The 25,718-nt window shown below is 35.3% G+C and overlaps 1 protein-coding gene across 17 annotated transcripts in view; it reads left to right on the forward strand.

Moving 5' to 3' along the window:
* EHMT1 (euchromatic histone lysine methyltransferase 1) overlaps positions 1-25,718 on the forward strand; it is a 300,206-nt gene that overhangs the window by 44,020 nt on the left and 230,468 nt on the right. For 4 of the 17 annotated variants that reach the window (XM_072633191.1, XM_072633200.1, XM_072633208.1 and 1 more), the window contains one exon: positions 16,713-16,937. The exons of 12 other annotated variants lie outside the window; for them this stretch is intronic. The gene's annotated coding sequence lies outside the window, so the exon portion shown is untranslated. Of the gene's footprint in view, positions 1-16,712; positions 16,938-19,665; positions 19,823-25,718 lie in introns of all 17 variants that reach the window. One more of the 17 variants, XM_072633201.1, reaches the window with a different exon arrangement.

Here is a 25,718-nt window from a genome sequence, read left to right on the forward strand (position 1 = left end):
ACCAAATTGAGAAAGTTCTATGTATTTATCTTTTGTTATAGTAATTCATTAGTTTTCAGTAGCTCTGGTTGGTGTGGATTGTTTTCTTGGAACATCTGTTCTAGAATTATATTGTTCCTTTGAAAGGGGAATATGAAAGTGACATGACCTGTGTCTGAGGAAACTCAAGTGCCTTTCAGTAGAAGGGAGAAGCAAGATTGATCTACAGGAGCAGTCTCTTTTGTACATGCCAGTGAAAGACTTTCATGTTAGCTCTGTTTTGACCCATTACTAATATATTTTCAACGGCAGCAGTATCTTTCTGAAGCACTGTGGATTGGAAAATGGCATTCTTTCTTGGTTGTGGATCAGAAAGGGGAGAGAAAATATTTTTCGAGGTATGAAAATGTTGGTGATCCCACAGATTTCTTTTTGTGGCATAGTCATTTTCTATTTTGATGATTGGCAGCACTGCCTGCTTAGCCCATACGGGCATTTCATATTTATTCTTTGCTGAATCAGTTATGTTGTGTTTTTCAAGGACGATTTTGTTAGAACAATATTGAATATTTAGATATATTTCAGCTAGTCCTTTTCTTCGCTTCTTATTGAAAGTTGATATTCTGAGGGGAAATGTATAGACAGGTAAAAAGGATAATAAGTAGGTCAAATGGAATATGTATTACTGTTGTTCATTGTATCTGCAATTTCACGGGTGTGGAGGAAAGATACTTATAAATATTAAGCAGAATTCAGCATGCCAATTCAGATTTTAAAAGTAGTTCGAAGATTATATTCTGTACTTGAAAAGGGGGATAAGTATGCTATCCATGTCATCCACCAATGCTGAATGCTTATCTTTTGTGGTTCCCAATCAGGAGATTTATCTTTTGCCTAAGACATTGCCATTAGTAGGACAATGAACATTAATCTAATTTTCATGATGAAGAAAACCTCTGTTAATAATTAAAAATATACTTAAAAATCTGAAATGCTTCATTTTATAGCTTTTGGGAGAGTTTGGCAGAGCTAATGGAGGAATAACATGTTGTTACAGGTTCTCACCATGTGGGTCTGGCTATCATGTCATCTGGAGTGGTGTATAGACTTGTCTTTCCCAAGGGGTATTGTGTTTACTTTCTTCTATAAATCTAGAAAGGTCTTTATGCAAATTAAATTTATGGTCAAGTACAGTACTTCAGGGGAAAAAATGGAATTTCAGTGAAATACAGGACTTCCAAGCATTCTTGTTGAAAAGACCAGAGCTGAATCGAAAATTTGACTTTCTGTTTTACCCTGCAGGAAGGCAACGGGGAAGGGGATAGGAGAGGTAAGATAATAGAAGGGACAGCAAATTGGGGAAAGGGATAATCAGAAGCAAACACTTTTGTGGGAGGACAGATCAAAGGAGAGAATGGAATAAATGAAGGGCAAGATAGGTCAGAGGAAAATGTTCCTGCAGGGTAAAATAGATTTCCATGTCCAGTTGAGTGTGTGTTATTCTTTCCTTAAGCCAAATCCCATGAGAGTAAGGCTCAGTTGTTTCCTTTCATCTCCTCCTTCTTCCCCTGTATTGTAGCTCTTTCTTCCCTCTTGTACGTGAGATGATTTGCTACATTCTATATCTCCCTTTCTCTTACTCCTAGTATATTCCATTCACCAGTAAATTTTATTTTATTTTTTAGGTATTCTCCCTTCATATTCAGCTCACCCTGTGCCCTCTATGTGTGTGTGTGTGTGTATAGATATAGATATATATGTATATATCTATACACATGCACACATACATATACACATATATACATACATGCGTACACTCATGTATGATACATAATAAACACATACATGCATACCCATACATGCCTACATGTAACTACCTAATACTGAAAAAGGTCTCATGAGTTACAGATAACATCTTTCCATGTAGGAATGTAAATAGTTCAACTTTAATGAGTTCCTTAAGGCTTCTCTTTCCTGTTTTCCTTTTCATGTTTCTCTTGATTCTTGTATTTGAAATTCCATTTTTTCCCCTGAAGTATTGTACTCAGTTTTATTGGATAGGTGATTCTTGGTTTTAATCCTATTTTCTTTGACCTCTGGAATATTATATTCTAAGCCCTTCAATTCCTTAGTGTAGAAGCTGCTAAATCCTGTGTTATCCTGATTGTGTTTCCACAATACTTGAATTGTTTCTTTATGATTGTTTGTAATATTTTCTCCTTGGCTTAGGAACTCTGGAATTTGTCTACAATATTCCTAGGAGTTTTCCTTTTGGGATCTCTTTCAGGAAGTGATCAGTGAATTCTTTCATTTCTCTTCCCAATTTTTCCTCCACCTCTCTTACTTGATTTTCAGAATCCTTTTTGAGCTCTTCCATGGCTTGAGACCATTGCATATTTTTTTTGGGGGTTTTAGGTGTAGAAGCCTTGACTTTCATGTCTTCCTCTGATGGTATGCTTTGTCCTTCCTCATCTGAAAATATGGAAGAAAATACCTTTTCAACCAAGAAAGTAACCCTCTATAGTCTTATTTTTTTCCCCCTTTTGGGGCATTTTCCTGGCCAGTTACTTGACTTTTGAGTCCTTTGTCAAGTGGAGGGTATACTCTAGGGACCTGTAAGTTCTTAATTCCTCCAAGGTGGCACAATCAAGGGAGAGGAGTTACTCCTTTCCTAGCTTGCACTCTGGTCTGGGAGCAACAAGCACTCTTTTCTGTCCTGGAAATGTGAGTAGGATTCTCTCTCTAGAGCCTCCACTAGCTCCAACAAGCCAGTGTTCCTCCTCACCCCCAGGACCAGCACTCAGGACTGAGACTCAGATTAGCAGTTTAATTCCCCCAGGTCTTTAGACCCAGGGCTCCAAAAGTGGATGCTGCTGCCACAGTGGCTGCCACTGTGCTGGGGCTGGGGCCAGATTGTGTTCCCTTCTCACCCAGGTGAAAGAGCTTTCTCACTGACCTTTGAAGCTATCTTTGGTGTTTGTGGGTTGAGAAATCTGGGAACCGCAGCTGCTACCTGTGATTCCATGCCCTGAAGCCTGTTCCAGTCCTGTCAGTGCCTGTGCTGCTTGGCCAAGGCTAGGCTGCACTCCACTCTGAGCCCAGTGCAATAGACCCTTCTTGTCAGCCTTCCACGCTGTCTTGGGCTGGAAATCTCTTTCACTCTGTCGTTTTATGGCTTCTTCTGCTCTAGAATTTGTTTAGGGTCATTTTTTCAGGTATTTTATGGGCTATGCTAGGAGAGCTACAGTAGGTTCATTTTTCTATTCCACCATCTTGGCTCCACCCCTCCCCCCATTTTATCTCAATCTTTTATTTTCTTGAAGGAAAAACAAAGATTTTCAGTAGAGAAACAGAAATCATGTACTTAATAGATCCTTGATGCAATGCTTTTATTAAAAGACTGCTGATCTAGATTTTATTTTTTTGAGACCGTTGAAGTTTAACTGCTTTGCTGACAGCATTGGTATTGAAAAATTTATGAAGATATAATTTTATTAAGACCTTAGCTTTCATTCTATGCTTAGCACTGAGTGTGCTAGAAACGATGCAGAACATTAATGTTTCAAACTTTCTCAGATGGTTTCATCTTTGGTCCTACAAAATAACAACTCCCACTTACATAGTTTTGACTTTACAAAGTACCTTCTCCTCAGTTACCTTTGAGTATGTAATGTAGCTATCTACCCTATTTTATAGATGAGGTAATTGAAGGCTAGAGAGTTTAAGAACTTGCATATGATTATTTAGTTAAGTATCTGATATGAAATTTGAACCCAAGTCTCCTCACTACAAATGCAGTTCTCTTTTCAGTACCCACCTTGCCTTTCCTTGCCCTCTGAAGTAGGAGGAGTCCTGTATGAAGGGAGACACAGCCTATGGCTAGAGGTGGAGGTGAAGAAGTGATTTCAATGTCCATAGCACTATACTGGAAATTGAGGATGTGATCTTTAGGGGAACTTCCATAGGACTGTTTAAGGAGTTACAGCTTCGTCTTAGAGAAATATAGCAGTGCAGAGCTAGCCACTGTTCCAATGTCATAGTTTTGGAATTGGAAAGAAACTTAGAAGTCGTCTGATCCAGAGATGAAACTCAGCATGCAAAACTCTTGGTGCTTCCCAAACCAGATTAATAAGTAATTGGGAAATATTGAGCAAAATAAATGAAAATATAATACAACATAGATGATGTTAAATTTCTTTAAGTTAGTATATGCAACCTAGAGGGATCCATTTCTGTTTGAGTTTGACAACACTAATCTAATCTATTTTCCAGATGAAGTTAACTATGAGGACCAGAGAGGTGATGACTTGTTAAAGATCTTGTACAGAACAAACGAGATTTAGAATTGAAACTCAGGTCCTTTGACTCCATATCCAAGCCTCTTTACATTATACCTCACAGTATACTTTGATAGAAATTGTGTTCACTGATTTGCAAACTAGCTACAAAGGCTAGGACAGGTGATATTCTTAAGGGGAGGTAACTGGTACGTACAGAAGTCATTTCCAGAAGTACTTTTATGATGTTATAAGTTTGGTCTTAAAGATTAGAGAAAGAAGGCAACTAACTTGCAAGTATAGACCAAGTTTGTCTTAGGACAGTGCTCAGAGGTAGAAAAGGAACCTGCCCTCAGTGGGTCATACACAGGCCTCTTTCCAAAAGTATGATAAGCATTTTAGAAAAGAAAAGAGACATACAAGATGAAAATAAAACAAAATGCTTTCTGCTTTAGCTATAAAGAGGGGATAGAGAAGAACCTAGGACTAGAGGACATTTGAGTGAGGAAGAAAAATAGATGGGTAAGATCAGAGAGATTGTTGGAAGAAGTTTTAGAGTCTGTATTTATAAACCAGAAGGGTATGTTAAGTCTAATTTGAAAAAATGAAATTTTTTGATATTACTTTCTAAATGAAAGACACAGGTATAGGTTAACTTTGAACTTCTGGGAAATCTGAGACCTTTATATTACTTAGCATTAGGAGAGTAGTTGATATGTCTCCTAGATGCTTGAATTTTCAGTCTTCAAATCTCTTTTACAGCCCTGCTTGTGTATTTCATCCAGGCTTGGAGATGCTCTTGGGCTCTTAAGGTCTCCTAGCTGAGCACAAGTTCAAGGAAGTTATACCAGACTGGAAAGGTTTTTAGTTCTTGGCATAGGATTGCTGTCCAGGAACCAGCCTAGGTCATTAATGAATCAGTCATCGAGAATCTATCTTCTGTTTGCCAGGTACTGTGTGCTAGATTTTGGGAATACAAAAACAAAAATGAAGCAATCCTTACCTTTCCATGAGTTTTTGTTCTCTTGGGGATGACAACATGTACATGTGTAAGTCAGCTAGATATCACTGTTGGGTAGAGCACTGGTGATTATAAGACCAATTCTTATCCACCCTCAGATATTTACTTAGCTGTGTGATTCTAGGCATATTACTTTATCTCTGGCATCCTTAGTTTTCCTTCTCTGTAAGTCAATTAGTCATTTAGTAAACATTTATTAAGCACTTACTATATTCTAGGTTCTCTCTGTGCTAAGTGTTGAGGATACAAAAAGAGGCAAAGACAATCCTTGCCCTCGAGGAGCTTACCATCTAATGGGGGAGACAACAAGCAAACAAATAAGTACAGACAAACTATATGCAGGAAAAGTATAAAAATAATTAACAGAGGGAAAACATTAGAATTAAGAGGGATAGGGAAATGAATGCTTCCTTTAGAAGATGGTCTTTTAGATATGCCTCGAAGGAATCCAGGGAGACCATTAGGCAGAGATTGAGGAGGTAGAGCATTGTAGGCATGGGGGAGAGCCAGAGACAATGCTGGAGATAATAGCACCTACCTCCTAGGCTTGTAGTGAGGGTAACATGAGATAGTTTAAAAGTACTTTGTAAACCTTAAAGTATTTTGTAGATACTTATTATTATGTATTGGATTAGTACAAAATAGATATGTTAGAGAGATGACATGAGTGGAAAATTTTCATGTAGATGGTTATGCTTGAACTTTGTTTTGAAGGAGGTGAGGGATTTTATGGAGTACATATCAGGTACAGAAGAGAGGCACTGTAAAGGCATGTAGGGGAGATAGAATACTGTGTGAGAAGATCAGAAAGAAGGCCATTTTGGTTATAATATAAAGTAGAGGGAGGGGAATATTGTATGAGAATGGAAAGGTGGTTAGGTCATGTTATAAAGAGTTTTAAACCCAGACAGAAGTTTAGAGGCAACTGACTGAGTGTGTTGATTAGAGAAGTGACATGGTCACATTTGCACTTGAGGAAAATCACTTTGCTAGTTGTCTGGAGGATGGATTAGAATGGGGAGAAAAATGAATTTAGCAGACATCAACTGACATGATCATTTCCATGTACAAATAAGAACAGAAAATAGAGAATTGCATATGAAGCTGAATCTCAATTACATATTGCTTGTTTTTTAAAAAAGTATGTATGATAGATTTAGCATGCTGATTCTGATACTGTCCAGTTCGTATCTTTTTCTGCCTTCTTTTATGTATTTTAAAAAGGTTTGGTTTAATGTCCTTTTTTTTTTTTTTACATTGCTATTACTTCTTCTCTCAAACTTCCCTTTCTCACACAAACTAAATGCCCTCACTTGTAACAAATAAATTTAGTTAATCAAAACACATCCATAAATATATCTCATTCAGCATCTTGATAGTCAAAAGGTAGGAGGCATAGTAAAGTCTTAATTGGTCTTCTGTAGTCATATTTGTTCATTACATTGATTGGAATTCTTAATTCTTTCACAATTTTCCTTTATAATGTTGTATACATTGTATACATTTATAATGGTATGCGTTGTTTTCTCCGCTCTCCTTAGTGAGTGGGGAGTAACTTGATCCAGGGAGATTTATTAGTAGGCCTCTGTAATAGTCCAGATATTGTAGAGAGACGTGATTAGTTGTAAGAGATATTGCAGAGGTAAAAATGGCAAGATTTGGCAACTGATTAGATATGTGGGGTAAGGGAAAATGAGAAATTGAGGACGATGCCAAGGTTATGAACATAGAAGAGAAAAGTTACTTTTTGGCCAAATATTTATAGGTTATTAGAGGAATTAAAGTCTTCATTATCTGTCTTTTCAGGTATATATACTATTAGTTGTCAGTTAGTCACTTTTGAAATACCATACTATATTTTAGTGATACCCAGATAACAACATACCCAATTTACACTGTTTTAACCATACTAAGGATTTTAGATTGGTAATGGAAGAGGAAAGGTATAAGCATTGATACAGTGCTGCCTATGTGTCAGACAGTGTCCTAAGCACTTTTTACAAATATCTTATTTGATCTTCACAACAATCTTGAGAGAGAGAGAGAGAGAGAGAGAGAGAGAGAGAGAGAGAGAGAGAGAGAGAGAGAGAAAGAGAGAGATACTATTGTTATGGCCATTTTACAGTTCTGGAAACTGAGCAAACAGAGGTGGAGTGCCTTGCCCTGGAGGAGACAGACAGATACACAGCTATTTAGTGTCTAAGGGCTGATTGGAACTCTTCCTGATTCCTGGCCCAGCACTCTGTCCATGGACTTAAAGGGTAAAAGAGTAAGTACTTTTGCTCTGATGCTTTCTCCCCACTCACTTTCCACGTCCTTTGTTGTGTTATCTAAATCTCATCTATCCTTTGAGGCCTACCTTGGTTTGCCTTACTCTAGTGTATCCTTCTCTGATTACAGTGCTATCTTCCTTTTCTGAATTCCTGTTTAATTCTTATCCCTACCACTCACTTGACACTTTTCATCTGACGGTTCCAGCCAAACTGGCCAGTTCTCTCCCAGAACTTGGTTTTCTATCTGCCACCCTTGTGCCTCTATGCCCTGACACTTTCTTTTTCCTCTCTTTTATCTCTTGGAAACCTTAACTTCCTTCAAGGCCTAGTTTATGTGCCATTTTTTTTTTCTTTTGATGACCTTTCCTGATCCACTAGGTATTACAACACTATCCCTTCTGTCAACAGGGAATCATAACTTCCTGAAATTTATGTGAAAAAAGAAATGAAGAGAAATTGCAAGAGAAATGAACATGCGTATGAAACCCAAAGAGTTTATAATCTATATAGAAGTTTGTGTATTTATGACAGTACAGCAAAGGAAGGAGGAGAAAACAGAAATCTCCACCTAAAAGAGTGTGACTTGGAAGGAGGAAAGGTGTAGTAAGATGAGAAAAGAATAAAACCCTTTCTGAAGGGGAGAAGCAAGACAACTGCATTCATTTCCCATGGGAACTACTAGGTTATAAAGATAGGATGGTCGGCTTATCTGCAAGGGTCCCAGCTGCGCAAGCAATTTCCCAGTGTAGTGCAAAGTAACTGGCACTTGTCTTGACTCCCAGGCACACACAGGGAGTCCAGTTTAGGATGCAAACAGTAAAGTATGTTGGGTGTGTGTGTTTGTTTGTGTGTGTGTGTGTGTGTGTGTGTGTGTGTATGTCCTTGACACACTCAGGGCCTCCTACATGTTCTGGATCAAGTATTTCTGGAAAATAATGGTAACTTAAAAAGACAAGTTCAGAGGACCCCTTAACAGTCCTTAACACTCCTCAGTTTTCTTAACTATTTTTACATTCTATATCCCCTAGAAAAATATTAGCTCTTTTTCCAGGCAGGGACTGTTGGTTATATTTTGTACCATTGTGCCTTGTATACATTAGGTACTTAATAAATTCTCATTGAATTAAATTTAGTTAATTCTTGACCTTTTGAACTGACAGGGTGGTGATCCGAGGATGAAAATCAATTCATTGTAAGCAGTTGTTCCTTAAGGTACAAAATGAAGCTGATAGTCTGTTTATATGGAAGCTCAGTAAAGAAAATCTTACTGTTTAAAGGTAGCAAAACATACAACTTGATCTGCACAGTCTGGGAAATTCCATATGAGAAGGCAATAAAATATCTTTCTCAATCGATTTCTTAAAATCCTGTCAAGTGACCATAGGTATTCTCAAAGTCTTCAAGATGCCTGTGAAAATCTTCCATGAAGAAATCCTTAAACATTCCATGATTAACAAAATTTTCACCTTTTATTGATTTGTTGTCATAAATATGTAGTGGAAATTATGAAAAAAAGACAAGTTGGTGGGATGGGCCTCTTAATACCTGTATTATAGGTGCAGTGGAGAAATTGCTGGATTTAGAATCAGAGGTGCTGGGTTCAAATTCTGACTGCCGTTTAATAGCTGTATGAGAGTTGGGCAAATCCCTTTACCTCTTTAGGTCTCAGTTTCTTAGTGTGTGAAACTAAAAGATTGGAATAAATAACCTCTAACTTCCTTTCCATCTCTTAAGTCTGTGATCCTCAATAGAAGTAAAGTTTTATGTGTTGGCTACTTTTATCCTATTTAATTTATATGTAATTTGAGATACAAGGCCATATACGCTACATAATTTACAGCTGGTTAAATATATATTTGTAGTTATTTCTGACAAAAATTGGGCATGAGAAGGAGAACTTCATGGAGGAATGATGTGGTAGAAAGAGTTTTGGAGACCCAAGATCCGGTTTGAGTCTGACCTCTATGTATCACCTCAACTTAAGGAGTATCAGTTTCTTCTTATGTAAAATGGAAGTAGTGAAATTTGTACTATGTACTTTACAGAATTCTTCTAAGGATCAAATAAGAAGATGTATGTAAAGTACTTCGCAAACTTTAAGGTATTGTATAAATGCCAGTTATTATTCTTAGTGATTACACACATTACAGTTTTATTGGTCCTATGGGAAAATCATATCAAACTTAAAATCTTTGTATTGGATAGAAACTTAGCCACAGTTTCAGAAATTGCTCCCCTAATTGTTTTTATTTGTTCATTAGAGGCAAGAGAAGATTAGTGACCTTCATCTCAGGGAGAGAAAGGGGCAAGCAAATATGATGAACGGATTTTGTACCTTGTTTTAAAAGTCAAGGATATATTTCTGTGCTGTTGCCTTGTGTAATCTGTGAAGAAGGGAAAGGTAGGAATGGGTTGCAGGTAGCTTTGGGATGTAATATAGGATAATATTTTTCACAATTATAGTATCATAGATCTTATGATTCGTTCTGCTGTATTTCTGTGAGGTAAGTATCTTCCCATTACACAAGTGGAGGAATTAAGGTAGTAACTTAGGCTCTTTTGTGCTGCTAAATAAATACTATTGTTATTATTATTCATTTGTTAATTTTGATCACTATAGCCAGAATAGTTTCTTTTGTAATTGTTGCAATTATTACCATTATTATTTTAATTAAGACTATGAACAAATGGAGAAACATGGAAACAATTTGGTGCAGTGTAAAGAGTGCTGGATTTGAGGTTGAATTGCCTATACTACCTCTATGACTTTATGCAAGTGGTTTAACTTTTGAGTTTCTTCACATATAAAATGCCTGGAGTTGGACTGACTAGGTGACCTTTAAGGTTCCTTCCAGTGCTAAATGGTAAGATCTGAGAAGCTTTTGATGATTATAGCCTGTGGTAGCATACATTTAATATTATACTAGCCTTTTTGAAAAAGCAGAATTGCTTCTCACAGTTACATAGTGGTAGATGCAAAGTTTTAATGAACTGTGACTTTTTAAAAAATTTTATTAGACTGTGTTTTATGTTAAAACAAGAAGATGTGGGATTATTATATGCCTGGAATGAGCAATGTATATAGCATCATTGTTTAAAAGCAAAACCCATTAGGAGAGCTACAAAACTTGTCATGTCCAAATTTTGTTTGATCATTTTATACTCATTCAACAGACATTTACTAAGCACAAGATAGCACACACATTTATCATTATGTGTAAAAGAAATACAGAATAAATTAGGAGATAATTTTAGCTGGAAGTCACCAGATCCTGGAGTCATCAGGAAAGGCCCATTTATGAGTTAGTGTTTAAATTTTATTAGTTCTTGAGATATATTTCTATTCTTACTCTAAACTGTAAATCCATTGAGGATAGGATTTAGGGAATTCTAGAATTTAAAGAAAACTCAGTATAGCAGATCAAAGGATAAGAATACTATGCCATGTTTTTCAACATAGACTTTTAGTTATTAAACAGGAATCCTGAAATTACATTCAGATTTATATACCAACTTTCAGCGAAGGTGTTAACATCTCACAAAGTCCATAGTGCTGCCAAAACAAGATAAAATGTACTTCAAAAATATTTAACATTAATGAAAATACAATAAAACATAGATTATTCTAATAGGTGGTTTTTTAAGTCAGTATTTCTTATATATACTTGTGTGTCCTTATATCTTGTTTTGATTTGAATTTGATGCTACTGCATTAGTTACTCACATATTCAAATGTTCAGTTATCTCATTGATGTACATGTTTTCTCAATTGATGTAGATCACAAGTTCTCTATGTCTACATATCCTGTGGGAATTTTGTCCATGTTCTCCTAAAAGTTTGTTGATGGAACAACAACACATGTGGGGCCTTTCTTCACTTTCTGTTGACATTGTGAATAGTTTGGAAATTTGTGGGTTAGCCCTTGCCCTCAGCATGTGGCCATGTGGCCATCTTTTTTTTTCTCAGATATTTTTCTGATTGCATCTTTTATTCTTTTTTAAAGATTCTTCTTTGTTCCATCCATCATGTGCCTTTCCATTGCTCTCTTTTTGGTAATTCATTTTTACTTCTTTGGAAGTACAGTCAGTCCTCAACTTTGCAGGGGGAACATTCCTAGAAAATTGTGCAAAAGTAAAATAATGTGAATTTCAATACATTGAATCTGTGGGGAATAGGGGATCAGGTTCCTCTAACCACCAAAAACTGTAATCTTTGGCTAGAGGTTGCCAAAAATACACTTTTCTGCATACAAGTATTTATAGCAGATCATTAATTCTGATACTCTGCACTCCTCCTAACCCAGTTAACCATGAAATAACCCATAAAATAAAATTGGTAACATGCAAAACAGTTTTCTTGCTAATTCTTCTGTAGAATTCTGGGACCTTTTGTGCTGGCATCTCATTAAAAAATTATTTTAGACAACATTCACTTTTCCTAACATGTGAAATCTACAGTACCATAAATGTTGTCCATTAAATAAAATTCTTAAAACTAAAACATTTTAAAAATCTGAATCTTACCATACACTGTCTCAGATAGCAATATGAGAGGATCACTGCTATCTGATACAGTATACTCTACTGCTGTAAACCTCTCTATCTTGGCTATCCTTTGAAAACCAAGAGAAAGATTGCTAGGATTTTAGTCACTTATCTGAGAAAATTCTGAGACTGGCAAGGTCTCAGTCTCTGCTGCATATGGCCACAAATGTGTATGATTGCCAATGGGCAAATGAAAATGAGGTTACTAGTAAAATTATGTGAATTCTTGAAGTTGCAAAAGTTAAATGTGTGAATATTGAAGATCAACTATATATTGTTCTGTGACTCAGACAAAAAGCAACACAAGTAGAATATTGGTACTGAAAAGCTGAATCTTTTTTTCTACAAGAAATTTGCAGTTTGCAGTTTTCTCGTTTAATCTCTGGTTTAATTTTGGGCTTATTATCCATTTGCATTTTATGTCCAATGCTTATATTTTATTTATATATGTATGCATATATATATACACACATATATATTTATAACATGACAATATGATCATTATAGGTTTTCTGTCCATCTGAATGATAGTTCTTTGTCTACTTAGTTTTTCCTATGTGGATGATTAGGCCATTATGAGGGGTTACAGAATTTTTCTAAGAGACTGTGAATCTACACAAAGTTATCCGCAAATATGAGCATCAGGAGAATCTCATTATCCATAGGGAAACTCTTTTCCTCTTGGGCTGTACACTGGATCTCTTCCATGACTGTGCTGAATACTTTGGTGAGCATACATCTCTTCCTGTTTTGTGCCTTATCTGTCATTTATGATTAGAGAGTTGCAGAAGAAGATTATATATTGTTGTTATATCTTCACAGAAATCTTGAATAATTTTGTTGCATTGATGGGAACAACTTTGTTGGAAAAGAGCCTTTAAGACAGCAATTTTGTGCTGCATTGAATGAAATGTTTTTTTTTTTTTAATTAGAACTGACAAGGAAAGTGCATTTTCTCCATTTTTCAGTCAATTGTATAATAGTAAAGGTGTGCTCTACTGTGGAATATAGCCTACCCCCTACTAATGCCCTCATTGGTGATGCTTTTTATGCATGTGTACATGTAGGCAAATAGGTTGATCTATTTTTGGTCGTTAAAAAAAATATTACTGAGATCTGATGTTTTTCCATGCCTTCTCCTCCTTCAGATACCTTGGGATTCAATTCCTTAGCATCCTCAGAGTTGAGTTGTTTCTAGAAGGGAATCTCTTCTCTGTATATTTTTTTCTTATTCAACTGCTTTTCCTATAATTGCTGTCTTTAATTCCATTTCTCCTTTATAAGCACATTGAGGCCTAGGATGCTAGAGTTGGTGTGAGGTGGCTGTATTGTCCTTCATGGTGAAAAAATTTTGTTTAAAATTTTTTACGTTTTTCTTCTTTTTAAGGTCTTCCTTCCATTTTCTTTCTTAAATTGCCTTTAGAGTTTTGCCAAATTTTCTTCAAATTCTTTTAACCCTCTATTGCTTTTCTTTGTTTTATGAGGTGATATGGTTATAGTCTTCCCATCATCTTTCTTAGTAAGATTTTACATCTAAGTGCTCTGTCAGCCAAAGGCAACACCACTGTATGGATATATTCTGATATATATCAGAATATATTCACAGACTGATGTTGTATCATAATATATCCATAGATTGGTGTTGTCTTTGGCTGACCTATTACTCTTATTGGTAGTATTTGTTGACTAAGATTTTTTTTAGGTTCTTAGGTTTCCTTGTTATTTTTGTAGTTGATTTGTCTAAAGTCATACACAAATCATATATAACTTTCAGCAGAGTCATTCTGGGGAAGGTATATCTATTATATACATTCTGAATTTAAAAATTCTTTATTTTAATCTCCTTTGTAGCCTAAACTTTTTTTTATTGTTACCTCTTGTTTTGATGTGGTAGCCACTTCTCAAAATAGAACTCCCCTGCCCCTGCTATTTTTCTTCTTAAAAAAAAAAGCAAAGCGAAGATTTCTAACATTGATTGGGACTGATAACACATGAAACACATGTAATCTTATTTCTTCATAAAAGCAAGAAAGCGTACTCTGTAGTAATCATGAATCCAGTAGTGTCCATTTTATGACCTATTATAGTGCATTCCTTTATTTACATTTTTGTAATCATTGTGTATATTATTCTTTTGCATCTGTTTTTGCTTTGTATCAGTTATTACAAGTCTTCCTTTGTTTCTCTGAATTCTTCATATTCTCCATTCCTTACGGTGTAGTGGTATCCCATGAAATCCATTTACTATGTTTTGTCTACCTAGTGCCCATTTCATGGGCACTTAGTTTTTTGTTACTTTAAATAGTGCTTTTCTGTGTATACTTTGGCACATGTATGACATTACTTTTCTTTAATATCTTCCTTGGAGGTCTTTCTCTAGCCATTCTCTGCCTCTCCCATTGGAATTTTGGCTTGTGTCCCTGGGTAATTGAACCTTGGTGAGGGACCTTCTGCTTCTTGTTCTCCAGCCAGTTTTTTGTCATTACGACATCATTCTGCCATGCTTTTCTCAGAGAACTTTGATACAAAGATTTCTCTCCAAGAAATAACTTTTTTTCTTACTTCAGTTGAAATGATTTTGTTTGTGGGAAATCTTTTTACTTCTGTATAATTGGAATTGCTGTTTATTTGCCTTTAATAATTTTTTCTGTCCCTTTCTGGTCATGAATTTCCCCATTACCATAGTTAAGGAATTTAATTCCTTCCTATTTTAGTGAACAGAAAGTCTACTTTTAAGCCAGCAAGTCCTGAGGAGTCCTGTCTGTGACATATTGATTGTGCTCATTTACCTCTCTGTGCTCTGAGAAAACTCTTAACGCTGTAATAGCTGAGGAAATGCTGACCTGTTTTGGTAGAGGGAATTTACTCATCTAGGAGTTCCCTCTACCAATGAAATTACAGCTCTACGCCCCTTCCCTATCCATTCTTCTCTATTTAAAAAAAACAATGTGATGATTTATATTTAAATAATTTGTCTATTTGGGATTAAATGTGATATATGTAAGATATGATGTCAGATCTTCTCCCATTTTCCAAGAAATGAGTTTTAATTTTTCTAGCAATTATCATAAGATTAAAAAGTCCCTCTCTTAGGATTTTTGTGTTTTTTGGTTTATTGAACACCTGACTGCAGAAATTATTTTCCCTTTCTAACCAATTGCAAATATAATTAATTCTTTATAATATAATTGCAGATCTTGTAGTATGTCTACCTTTGTTCCTATTTTAAAAGATTATTTCGCTTGAAATTCTTGACTTTTCATTCCTCCATTTGATTCCTCCCCAGATCTATAAAATATCCTTTTGGTAGTTTGATTGGTATAATTCTGAAACTGTAAATTATTTATTTAATATCATTTTTTGGTAGTCATGTGCTGTGCCTATGACTGTTGACTGTCCAGTTATTTAGGTCTTCCTTTATTTTTTAAATTTGTTTTGATGTTGACTATCTGTCCAATTATTATATACTCCTTTATTTCTTTAGTTTGTTTGTAATGGTCCTGTGAATTGATAGATTAAGTCTCAGATATTATATACACTTCATAGTTACTTTAAAAATAATTTTCCTTTCTGTTTTTTTTTTTTTTCAGGATTTAATCAGTAGTGCATAAAATGTTGATGATTTTTCTGGATTTATTTCTATACTACTACTTCCCTGAAGAGGGCAGCTAGGTGGCATAGTGGAAAGAGTGCTGGGACTGGAGTCAGGAAGACTCATATTCATGAACTCAGACCTCAGACACTTATTAGTTGTGACCCTGGTCAAGTCATTTAGCCCTCAGATCTTCATCTTAAAAAAAAAAAAGAGCTGAAGAAAGAAATGGCAAACCACTCTAGTGTCTCTGCCAAAACCCCCCCCTTAACTAGGGTTATGTAGAGTCAGACATGACTGAAAAACAGCTGAATAACAGCACTTCTCTGAAGCTGTCTATTAGTTCTTTTATTGATTCCCTGGAATTTTCTAGGCAGACCATCATATGGTCTGTAAATGGGACTAATTTTGCCTCCTTTAAACAAAAAACAACCAAATTCACTTAATTACTTCTTTTGTAGATTATAAATTCTATGAGTACTATCTTAACCCTTTTTATTTGTATGTGTAGCACAGTACCTCGCATATAGTAGACACTTAAATATTGTGGATTGATTATTGATATAGCTAGAATTTCTAGAATTCTGCCAATTAATATTGGAGACTATAATAGCCTTACTTCACTCTGAACCTACTAGGAAAACTTTTGGTGCTGGTTCTTATTTTTAATAAATATTTTTGAACATATTAAGAAAGGGCCTCTATAAACTGGTGATTTTTTAGTATTGTTAACATAAATGATAGTTGTATGTTGTCAAAGCCTTTTAAAAATCTATTGATATAATCATGTGGTTTTTGTTCACTTAATTCCTTTTTTATTCATTTTGTTTCCTAATCTTAAACCATCTTTGTATTTCTGATGTTCATCCAGCTTGATAATGACACATTCTGAACATTTAAAAAAAATTGTCCGTTTCTATTTTTCTTTATAATCACTTAAAGTGAAAAAAAATTAAAAATAATTTTTATATACATTCAAAACTCCTAGCTAACATGATATCTTTAAATCTCATTTTATTTTCCAGGTCATCAGTTTGATTTCTCAGCGCATTTACAGCCCATAGTGTACTTAGAAACTTTCATGTACATGAGTTTTATCTCCATGCCTTCAGTTTTCCTGTCAAGCTTCTTTCAGCCTTGAACCAAAGTTTCCCAAAGTCCTCTCTGTTGCATCTACTGTGTTGTGTGAATTGCATTCTGCCTTTTGCACTAATACTTTCACCAAGGGACTCTGAATCTGACTTCTTTTGGTAAGTTCTAGCTTTCCATTAAGGAGTGAAGTTGTAGGCAGAAGTCTTCCCCCTTTACTTTCCCCTTGGCAAGTTAAGCTTTTAGGTTTGAAATTTTTCGTGGCATTCTTGAATTTTTTAAATACTTTTAATGGTATGAAATTACTTTCTCAGTAATGGATAGTACAGTCTTATTCTATTTGGGATTCATTAAATGTTTAAAAATCTTTTAGTTGTTTGCCAATAACATTCGAGTTTGCCTTGTGAACTAATATATCATTTATTTATATTTTTTTAGTTCTGTATAGATTTGTCAATAGTCGGCTATTTTCATTTGATGAATTAATGTCTAAGAGCATTCATTCGTCTTTATCTTTGGGAAATTTTTCTTTTTTCATGAATAACTGTTTGAAAGAGGTATAGTGTGGTAGATAGACAGAGAAGCCTAGGAAGACTTGGGTTCAAGTCCTATAAGTTCTCTAGGTAACTCTCTCACATAATAAATTGCCCACAACATTCTCTCCTGGATTGATAATTCCCTATACCAATGAAATCACAGCTCTGGTCTCTTTCTTACTAAACACTAAAACGTTCTAACCTAGAGCTTTGAAATTTTATGTTAATTAATAGAAAATCCTCTGTTTGGTATTCAAAGCCCTTCCTAACCTAGTTGCCCCCTACCTTTCCAGTTTTCACATTTTTTTTTTTTGTTAATAACTCATATTTGTATGCAATAGGCACAGAGAATCAATCTTAGTGATTATCTAATCCAACCTTCTCTTGGAATAGCCTCCCTTATTTGAATATTTCTGTGTATTTTCTTTTAATAGATTTTTGTTAGTTTATATATTGACCTGAATTTCATCTATGGGATTTTTAGCTCTGAGAGTTGGAGGTATCTCTAGTTATCCTGATCTGTATCTTGCCACTGCACCCAGATGGCTCAGGAGGAGAAAGTGAGGCTAGTGACTTTGCACAGTCCTCCCTCATTTAAATTCAGTCCATTTGCAAGTCTTGGTATCATTTTCCTGATGTTGTGATCCTCTTTGAGAATGAAGGACAAACAACAGCTCTGAGAGTTAGAGTTCTATGGCTAAGATTGTGTTTGTTCAGTGAGTTTTAGGGATTATTGGGAAAGGAAACTATTGGATGTTACTCATTACCTGGGAAGATGGTTAGGCACACAAGGAGGTTAGATCTGGTTATGGCAGCTTTGGAATTTGGAAGAAGGTAATTTTTTCTTAATAGTTATTATCCTCACAAACCATTGAAGATCTAGGATATGACTGGAGAAACAGTACTTGCTTATGTCTAGGCTGAGTCAGTAAAATAAGATGACAGTGATATCTAAATTAATTTACTTGCAGTTTCATACCAACCAAATTGAAGAAAAAAAGGTCAAGAATCTCACCGGAAATTATTTTTAAAAATTGGGAAAGGGACCTAGTAGTACCAGATTCATACTATACTACCAAGCAATATTCAGCAAAACAGTTTGGTATTGTTTGAGAGAGAGAGAGAGAAAGAGAGAGATAAGTGGAATAAATTAGGGAGAATGGGAAGGCAGTTTGATGGGAGATCAATTCTAGATCAGTTCTTCATAATCGTATACTAAGATAACTCACAAATGCATACCTGACCTAGATATTAAAGATAATATCATAAACAGTTTAGAGGAACAAGGAAGATCTATAGATAGAAAAATTGATGAACAAGAGAGAATCGCAAATGATAACAGCCAGTTTTATTACATAAAATTAGGATTTTTTCATAAACAAAAATGCAATTAAATTAGAAGGAAAACCTACCTGGGGAAAAACCTTTTGTTACAGATTTTTTCTAATACAGGTTTCATGTATCTAAGATTTACAAGGAATGTTTCAAATGTATTAGAACAAAAGCTATTTCCCTATAGATAAATGATGAAAGAGTATAAATAAGCAGTTTTCTTGGAAAAAAAATCCAAGCCGCTGGTAACCATATGAAAAAAATGCTACAAATTTCTAATACTTAAAGCAGTGCTAATTAAAACACCTCTGAGATTGTACCTTACATCAGTTAGATAGCACAGATGACAAAACAGGAAAATGAGAATTCTTGGAAGGGGTTTGGGGAAATGGGCACACTAGATGCTTGATTACTGGAGCTATGATTGGTCTGATCATCAGTAAAGCCCAAAATGTCACTGTCACTATCCTTTGATTCAGTGATACCACTGCTAGATCTTTACCCTGTAGAGATTAACGAAAGAGGAAAAGGTCCCATATATAAAAAAAAAGATTTATAGTAGCTCTTTTTGTAGTAGGAAAGAACTGAGATCTTGAAGGAATATGTCAAGTAAGGAATGACTGAACAAATTATGGTTTATGAATGTAATAGAATACATAACTACTCTAAGAAATGATGTAAGGGATCATTTTAACAAAACCTCAGGAGACCTGTATGAGCTGATTTTCATAATGGATTCAGTAGAACCAGGAAAAAATAGGAAAAATATTTATATAATAACAATAATATTGTAGAGACAAAACAACTTTGAAAGTCTTAATAACCCTGACCAATGAAAGACCAGCCTAAAGAGTATAAAAGAGTAATGCAAGTGAAGCATGATAACCATCTCTTCACAGAGAGTTGATAGACACAAGATGAAGAATTACACATACATTTTTGGACATGGACAGTGGAGGAGTTTATTATACTTGCCTATGTAATTTTATCACAAGGGTTTTCTTTTTCTTTTGTCTTTTAGATTTGGAGGAGGAGGAGTAGGGATAGTTGAGAGATAGCAAGTGTGAGCAAATGAGAGACTATTACCTATCATGGACAAGCAAGACAACTTGGAAAATTATATGCTGAATTTGTTCTGTGTCTGATCAGCAATTCTGCATAATGAAGTTTCAAACTAGGTATATGGAAATGCTAATTTTATTTAGTGTTTGTTAAATTTAGAGGAAAAAAAGAACCCAAGGATATTCTGGTCTTTGTAAGGGACAAAAACTTATCCTAGGGTCAGTATTTTTTCCTGTACTTGGTGATTTGGTATTTGATGTCAGGCCTACCCAACCAAGGAGAGCTGCCTCTTGAGTAATTTCCTTAACTAAAAGTTTTCATAAATCCAGGTCAGGGGGTTACCTTGGCACTTTGCAGTTTCATTGTTAAGTATTTCCAGTGAAATCTTAAAAAAAGCTAGAAGTGCTTTTTGTTCATTTTGCTTTTTTTTTGTATTTTCTTGCCAAGAAATGTGAAAAGAAGAAACCCATACATAGTACACAAAGGACATACAATGGGTGTCCTGCCTTTGAACTTCTCATCTTCCATTATATCTCCTCTAATTTATATATGAACTCTGTTGTATAGGGCTCTTTTTCTGACTGATTCTCTTTATTTTTTTAAGATGTAAATTTATTTATTTTTAATTTTCAACATTTATTTCCACAAGATTTTGAGTTCCAACTTTTCTCCCCTCTTTCCCCTCCCCTCATCCCAAGATGGCATACATTCTGATTACCCATTTCCCCAGTCAGCCCTCCCTTTTGTCATCCTCTCTTCTTATTCCCTTCCCCTTTATTTTCTTGAAGGACAAAATAGATTTCAATACCCCATTGCCTGTACATTTTATTTCCCAGTTGCATGTAAAAACAATTTTTCTTAACATTTTTTTGATTATTTTATTTTTAAAAATTATTTGTTTTCAGTGTTCTACAATCACTTCCATATATCTTAGATTTTTCCCCCTCCCTCCCCTCCTTCCCCACTCCCTTCCTACTCCCTCCCTGAGACTGCATGCAGACTTTTAACATTTGTTTTTAAAACATTGAGTTCCAAATTCCCTCCCTTCTTCCCTCCCCACTCAGCCTTATTGAAAAGGCAAGCAATCAGTATAGGTAATACATGTGTAGTTATGCTAAACACCTCCATAATAGTCGTGTTGTGAAACATCCTATCCATCCTATCCTGCCCCTCATTTATTCTATTTTCTCCTTTGTCTCTGTCCCTTTTCTAAAGTGTTTGCTTCTGACTACCCCTACCCCAATCTGCCCTCCCTTCTATCGTCCTGTCCTTGTCCCCTTCCTCCCTACTTTCCTGTAGGATAAGATGCCCAATTGAGTGTGTATGTTATTCGCTCCTTAAGCCAAATCTGATGAGAGTTAAGGTTCATGCATTCCTTCTCTCCTTCCACCTCTGCCCCTCCATTGTGAAACCTTTTTCTTGCCTCTTTTATGGAAGATAATTTACCCCATTTTATCCTTTTCTCCTCTCAGTGTATTTCTCTTACTCTTTAATTTTATTTTTTAGATATTATTCCTTCATATTCAACTTACTCTGTGCCCTCTATGTCTGTCTGTCTGCCTATCTATATCTATATCTGTCTATCTGTCCATCTATCCATCCATTCATCCATTTATCCATCTATATCTTCCAACTACCCTAATGCTGAGAAAGGTCTCATGAGTTAGAAATATCATCTTTCTATGTAGGAATGTAAATTGTTCAACCTTAATAAGTCTATTATGATTTCTCTTTTATGTTTACATTTTTATGCTTTTCTTGATTCTTGTATTTGAAAGTCAGATTTTCTGTTCAGCTCTGGTATTTTCATCAAGAATGCTTGAAAGTTTTCTATTTCATTGCATGTCCATTTTTTCTCCTGAAGGATTATACTCAGTTTTGCTGGGTAGGTGAGTCTTAATCCTAGCTCCTCTAACCTCCAGAATATCATATTCCAAGCCCTTCGATCCCTTAATGTAGAAGCTGCTAGATCCTGTGTTATCCTGATTGTATTTCCACAATACTTGAATTGTTTCATTTTGGCTTCTTACAATATTTTCTCCTTGACCTGGGAACTCTGGAATTTGGCTACAATATTCCTAGGAGTTTTCCTTTTAGAGTCTCTTTCCAGAGGTGATTGGTGGATTCTTTCAATGTCTATTTTACCCTCTGGTTCTAGAATATCAGGGCAGTTTTCCTTGATAATTTCTTGAAAGATAATATCTAGGCTCTTTTTTGATCAAGGCTTTCAGATAGTCTGGTAATTTTAAAAATATCTCTCCTAGATCTATTTTTCAGGTCAGTGGTTTTTCCAGTATTTCACATTGTCATCTATTTTTTCATTCTTTTGATTCTCTTTTATAATTTCTTGATTTTCTTGTAAAGTCATTAGCTTCCATTTGCTTCATTCTAATTTTGAAGGAATTATTTTCTTAGGGAGCTTTTGGACCTCCTTTTCCATTTTGCCAATTCTGCTTTTTGGCTCATTGGCTTTTTGGACTTCTTTTGCCATTTCGGTTAGTCTATTTTTTAAGGCGTTATTTTCTCCAGTATTTTTTTTTTGGGTCTTCTTTAGCAAGCTGTTGACTTGATTTCATGATTTTCTTGCATCATTCTCATTTCTCTTCCCAGTTTTTCCTCTGTTTCTCTTACTTGATTTTCAGAATCCTTTTTGAGCTCCTCTATGGCCTGTAACCAATTCATGTTCCTCTTGGAGACTTGATTTAGGAGTTTTGACTCTGCTCTCCTCCTCTGGTTGTGTGCCCTGATCTTTCTTATCACCCAAGTGAGATTCTGTAGTCTAAGTTCTTTTATGATGTTTACTCAACTTTCCAGCTAAACACTTGACTTTTTAATTCTTTGTCAAGGTAGGACTCTGCTTCTGGTGGGTATGGGTGTATTGTTCCAGGCTTCAGGAATTTTGTGTCAGCTGCCAGAATCTCCCACTGTGGGCCCAGAGCTCCGGAAGCAATCTGTGGCTGCTGCTGCTGCTGCTAGATTATGCTCCTCTTTCACTCAGGTCCCACAGAGTTTTCCCACTGACCTTTTGGGCATTAGTAGGTTGAGAAGTCTGAAAACTGCCACAGCTGCCAATGATTCTGTCCGGTAAGGCCTTCTCTGGCCTGTCAGTGCTAGGGCAGCCCACTTGGGATTGTGTTCTGCTCCCTGACCAGTGGTATGCCTTCCTATCCATTTTCCAATCTTGGCTGGGGATTTGTTTCACTCTGTTATTTTGTGGGTTCTGTAGCTCTAGAATTTGTTTAGAGTCATCTTTTATAGGTATTGGGAGGGCTCAGGTAATTCCTGTTTTTACTCTGCCATCTTGGCTCTGCCGCCTGATTGTCTTTAAAAAGCAGATGTGGAGACAGCAGGGACATTTATCTCACAGTAAAAGTATAATAGATAAATGCTAAATGTGAGTATTTATTAGCTCTTCTCCTGGCTTAACTTGACTTACTTTCCCTTTGGCTAGTCTGAGTGTTTTCTGTCCTGCCTTCTATTCTTTTTTATTTGATGCAGCCTAAAAGCCCTTGTGTTCCTACTTCCCTTTTGGGTAGTATGGTAGTTCCTGCAAAACAAGAAAGTCTTTGGTTTCTTCCTTGACCTCTTCATACTTTGACTGTCACCTAGCTACCACATGTATTCTTTTGATGCTCAACTCTTTCTCAGAAATAATTCTTTGTGATATCTCTGTGTGTATGTATAAATTATATGTGTGTATGTGTTTGTATTTGCTGTTCAGTTATTTTCAGTTGTGTCTAATACTTTGTGACCCCCTTTGGGGTTTTCTTGGCAAAGATCCTGGGGGTGATTCGTCATTTCCTTCACCAGGTCTTTTTACAGGTTGAGGAAACTGAGGCAAACAGGGTTAAGTGAGTTGCCTAAAGTCACACAGCTAATAAATGTCTAAAGCTGGATTTGAACTTAGGGAGATGAGTTTTCCTCCAGGATTAATATTGACCTACCTAACTACCCATTTTCATATATATTTGTACATATGTCTGAATGAATGCATATATGCATTTATGTGCAACCATATTTACATGTGTACACAGTTATGTGCATATATAAACGCATACTCAATATACATTCTTATAATTAAACTGTGAATTTGATAATTACGCCAAGCCATAAACATTTCCATATCTACAAAGAAAGAATTTAAGGATCACATATGAAACACTGAATCTACCAGATAGAGCTGATTTTTTAATTAATGTGTAAATAAAATTTCCCATGATAGTACCAATACTGTTTTTGTCTGCGTCTCCTTTTGAATAGTTCTTTCCTCTAATTGTCTTTGGCATGGTTGTTAGTTCTTCCATGGCTGGCTAAAGGTGTCATCTGTATCTTGCAGTAAAAGGAAGGGAAGATGGTAAGGTGAAACTTGATTTATCCTATAGATGGCCCACAAATTCCTTTTAGCCAGTTTGCTTGGTTTCCTCTTTGCTTTCTCAAAAGATCTTTTGACACTCTTTTCGTCAATAAACACTTCTGACCTTATTTTGATTGGTGTTTAAGTTTGTAATCAGTTCCCAAGAGAACATGTTTTTTTTTTTTGTGCCCTGTCTTTTCTTGAGAGTTGAAAAACTGGTCCGACTCTTAAATGTTTGGGGATGGATCTTAGATTTGAAGTAGTTATATTGAATTTGGTCTTACTTTTTGTTCCAAGGAATTATAAGGCTTCAAAATACAGAGGAGCTACTTTACCCATTTTTGACCTATATAGTACCTTTGGCTTCTTGATTTATGAATCATATTATTATTTGTAGTGATAGGAGAGTAGGAATAATTGGTAATTGAAATCTATAGAAAATCTCAAATTTTATTTTGGTTACTACTTTCTTTCTTTAAGTTCTTTGGGAATAGGGGTTTTTCCACTTCATTACATTTATATCCCTAGCCTTAGGTTAGTGTCTACCACATATATAGTAGGTACTTAATAAATGCTTGCTCACTTGATTGATTACCACCCATTTTTAAAGTACTTCTAGGCTTCCTTTCCTTTGTCCACATTACTCTCAAATAGTTATATGGAAAAACTAAGAGTATAAAAACTAGCTACCCCAGTGTTTCCATATATAAATTTACTTGGTCTCTTGGACACACCTGTTATATAGGATTTTTCTTTTTGTAGAATTTGTTGAAATTAAATTACGCTTAATACTTCTTGACCATCACATGGGAGTATGAAAAGAATTTCTCTAAACAGAAAGCTATCTTTGTATTATATGCACATATATTATTGTAAATCATATTTTTATGAAATAGATCTTTTTATTATAAAAAAATATATATTTTAATTAATAAGCCAACTTATCTTCTACCCTAACTCCTCACCCAACTGAAAACAAAAGAATATAATCTTGTTACAAATGTGTAGTAAAGCAAAACAAATTTCTTCACTGACCAAATTCAAAAGACAAATTTACTCACCCACATATACCCATGTATATTACATATTGTATGTTACATATATCTCTTTCTGTACTTTTGAGTCTTTTGCCTCTCTCAGGAGATGGGTAGCATGTTTTTCATCATTAGTCCTCTATAATAATAATTAGGCATTACACTCATCCGAGTTCCTAACTTTTTTAGAGTTGTTTGTCTGTATAAAATTGTCACTGTTCTGTTCACTTTGCTGTGTCAATTCATGTAATTCTTCCTAGGTTTCTCTGAAACTGTCTCCCTTCATTTATTTTAGCATAATAGTATTCCATCACATTTGTATTCCATAACTTCTTCAGCCCTTACTTAATTTGTGGCTGCCTCCTCAGATTTCCATTCTTTGCCACCTGATAAAAGAGTTATACATATTTTTGTACATCCACAGTCAGAGTTGGTTTTGCTTAGAACTTCTCTCTTCCTAAATCTACTCTCTCTCTAATTTCTCCTTCTCCCTTTTCTCACCTGTTTCTTTTGAGGGAAATGTATTTCTCTATTCAACCTCTGCATGTTTATGTATATATGCATGCATGCATAAATAATATATTTTTGCCTTATTTGATCAGTTCAGATGTGAGGTTTAAGTAT

Source organism: Notamacropus eugenii, chromosome 1 (assembly GCF_028372415.1).
Source record: "Notamacropus eugenii isolate mMacEug1 chromosome 1, mMacEug1.pri_v2, whole genome shotgun sequence".
Lineage (NCBI taxonomy): Eukaryota > Metazoa > Chordata > Mammalia > Diprotodontia > Macropodidae > Notamacropus > Notamacropus eugenii.